This window comes from Camelus bactrianus, chromosome 17 (assembly GCF_048773025.1).
Source record: "Camelus bactrianus isolate YW-2024 breed Bactrian camel chromosome 17, ASM4877302v1, whole genome shotgun sequence".
NCBI classification, from domain to species: Eukaryota; Metazoa; Chordata; class Mammalia; order Artiodactyla; family Camelidae; genus Camelus; species Camelus bactrianus.
This window is the reverse complement of record NC_133555.1, coordinates 47,835,211-47,838,676: the sequence shown is the minus strand read 5'-3', so window position 1 is coordinate 47,838,676 and position 3,466 is coordinate 47,835,211. Positions and strand designations below refer to the sequence as shown.

Genomic DNA, 3,466 nt, shown 5'->3' with positions numbered 1-3,466 from the left:
TCATCAGATACAGATGGTCTTCTACTGTGAAACTTCCAAAGTTTATTTAGAGAAAGCTTTATGCCAGCTTTGTTTTGTTCTTTTTTATGGCTGAGTAGTATTCCATTGTATAAATATACCACAACTTCTTTATCCAATCATCTGTTGATGGACATTTAGGTTGCTTCCATGTCTTGGCTATTGTAAATAGTGCTGCTATTAACATTGGGGTGCGTGTATCTTTTCGCATTCGAGTTCCCTCTGGATATACGCCCAGGAGTGGGATTGCTGGATCATACGGTAAGGCACAGCTTTTTAGAGCTAGTCCCTTTATGTTGTTCTGAGCTAGTCTGGGAGCAAGAGATTGTGGGGTCATCCCTCTTTCTGTTCTCCCTCGCCTGGTTGGACCCCGAGTCTTACTCAAAAATAATTCCTGAATGTGCACCCCCTCCCTTCTCTCCTTCCTATGTCCCCATTGCCCTCTCTTCCATCGCACTCATCACAGCTGGTGACTTATGTGCCTGCCTTGCACATAAATCTTTTCTGAACTCCTCAGGGCGGAGGCTGAGGCATCCTCATCCTGTGTCCTGGGGTCTGACACAGGGCCTGGCACTGCAAAGAATGAAGTCTCCTGGCAGAAGCCAAGCAGTTCAAAATGACCATTCTTTCTGGTGGTCACTTAAGCCCAAAGGACGCCGACCTGTCCTGTTCACCCTGGATGGCACGTGCCATGCTGTGACCTGTGTGGGAGAGCAGGGCTCAATATCACCCCAACCTCCAGCCCAAAGGTGTGGCTTGTCTGTGCACCCATGCTCTTTTTCTCAAAGGCAGGAGGTGATCCAGGCTATGAGGTCATTTCTGTTTTCTAGAGTCATTGCCGCAGCGGTGCTGGTAGCAGACTGTAGGCATGACTGAACTGTCCCTGTACCTAGGTTCGTATCGAACTGTTGGTAATTAAAGATCAGAACTGGGGTGGGTCAGTTTGCGATCAGGCAGCAGAACCACCAAGGTCAAATCTGTTCCTGGATGAGAGATAGATTCTAGTTATTGGACCACTTGTTGTGGGCTAGGAGTTTAATTTGATTTTTTAAATTTTTTATTTTTTTCAAACTTTTCTTTTTTATTTATTTTTATTTTTATTTTTATTTTTTTATTTGGGGGGAGTAATTAGGTATATTTATTTATTTTTAATGGAGGGACTGGGGATTAAACCCAGGACCTCGTGCATGGTAGGCATGCGCTCTACCACTGAGCTATACCCTCCCCTCTAAGGGTTTGATTTTAATCGCATAATTTTATACATTTGGAAGAGAGCAGATAAAGACATTAAGCGCAATAACATTTAAAAAATAACTTCTTTTCCTGACCTTTCCTTCCTACCCCCTTCGCAGGGTTATGACTTTTCAAGGTTAGTATTGTTACTCCTTGTCCCCCGCTGTGTCCCTGTGTTGGCTCAGGAGCCAGACCCTGGGCTGCACCTCTCAGCCGTTCCACATCCTGTGTCTGTGATCTTGGGTAAGTCGCTTAACTTCTCTGAGCCTCAGATTTCTCGTCTGTAAAGTGGGTATAATAATAGTACCTCCCTCCTCTGGGTGTAATGGGGGTTAAATAAATTCATACATATATATATGTATATGTATATGGCCCTTAAAACAGGGCCAGACCATATTAAGTGTGCTTCTTTTGTGTGTGTGTGATTTTTTTTTAATCATACCAGACACAGCTGTTTTGTACTGCTAGCGTCTAGAGCATGGAGCACACTTCTATAGTAACCATGAAGAAATTTGTTTATAATGTTTCCTGTTGTAGCGTTTATTACGAGGGTGAAAAATGGCCAGATGTAAATGAACTTACAGGGGAGGAATTTTCTCACTCGCTGTACTAGACGTTCCCTGTGCTCTTCCTGTAACAGACTCCTACACTCTCTACATGTCATAATCATTTCTTGTGTTTGTATTGCATCTTAAAGTCATCCTCACTTCCAAAACGTCATTGGAATCAGAAGTCCTTGCAGGATGGACAGGGCCTGATTGATACTCATTCGTACGTTATTTCTGAGATGAGCGAGCTCTGTCTCACTGTGACAAAGGGGATTTGGCAAGATCCCGAGGCTGGTGAATGATGGAGCTGGGACCAGCATCCTCCTTCCGTAGTTCACCCTCCTTGTCAAGTTCCATAAGTTGGTAGACGGACGTTCCATAAGCAGTGATCGAATGCATGTATGTCCCTGAATAAAATGTGTTTCAAGACAGTAGCTTCCACCTAACCACAGAGAATAGGTATTAAAACCCCTCACAGTAGGGGAATTCACATCCCAGGACATCATACTGGAAATAAGGCCAGGCAGTGGAAGCCCCGAATGAGTCTATGGAAGCCTCTATAATTTTATGTTCGCTAAAATACGTAAAGCCATCCATAAAGGGCGTTATTAGTGAGAGTTTACACGGTTTTCGTGGGTAGCAAGGTAATTCCAGGATCTCCCTTCCCAGGAGTTGCAGCAAGTCGCTTGCATGTTTGTTTGTTTAATTTTTGCAGATATGGTGCATAAGCCAAGGTTTTTATTTTTATTTTTATTTTTCTGAGTCTGCTTTGCCATCCAAATGTTCCATGCCTTTCTGGTTTTATGACTCAGAATTATTGATCTCTGCCTTCCTGGGGCCCACATCTGTCAGCCCCTCTTGGACGCCTCTCCGATTTCTTCCTTGGCCCAGACGCGGCCAGAATGCAGGAGAAACCTCCAATTCACCTTCCCTCCCCTCTTCCTATAAAGCCCCTTTCCCTTTCCTGCAGTTTCCTTTACCTCCGGTTTTCTTCCCCAAATCCCAGGACATCTTTATTAATTTCCCTTTAAAAGACTGATTTAGCATAATCTAGAATAGAACTTCCACTGTTTCAGAATAAAAGTCTGAGCGCCATGATTCTGGGTAGGATTTCATTCAATTCAGTTAACCACATACACATCCAGTTTCTATACACGCTCTCACAGCCCTTGGGAAAATTCCGTTTGAGGGCCTGGAACATCGTGATCTGTCGAGATGGATTCTGACTCACTTCCCTTCTCCCGGGAAGCCTGTGGGGTGAATGAGGTGTAGCTATTGTGTATTGTTCTTAATTGAGGTCCCCGTAAGTTACCTTACTCACAACCCCTCTTCACCCAAAGCCTTACACCTGTGCTGACAGAAGTCCCTTCAAAGAGCTGTGTCTTGACAAGAAGGGTGCATTCTAGCTCTTTAGATTGATCCCTGTTAAGAATGTTTGGAAGCAGTCTGTCCCATTACATTGTCGTCAGTTGAAGCCAAGTTGTAATTGACAAGTACCCCGAGCCCATGCAGTCCCACCAAGGGAAAGTGATGAAAAAATCAGGGCCTCTTTCCCTCTCTTCTGAAATGCGATGATGGATGGGGTGCAGCTGGGATCCAGAGCCCGTTCTCCAGCCGCAGCCGGCTCCCAGACCTCACTCTCTCTCCTGATACCCGCTGCCCAAGGG

At 44.8% G+C, this 3,466-nt stretch overlaps 1 non-coding gene across 1 annotated transcript; it reads right to left on the bottom strand.

Annotated features, from left to right (window-relative positions):
* Positions 1-1,170: 1,170 nt before the first annotated feature.
* On the bottom strand, positions 1,171-1,243 carry TRNAG-ACC (transfer RNA glycine (anticodon ACC)). Its single transcript has one exon. It is a non-coding gene; the product is annotated as a tRNA-Gly (tRNA).
* Positions 1,244-3,466: the final 2,223 nt, after the last annotated feature.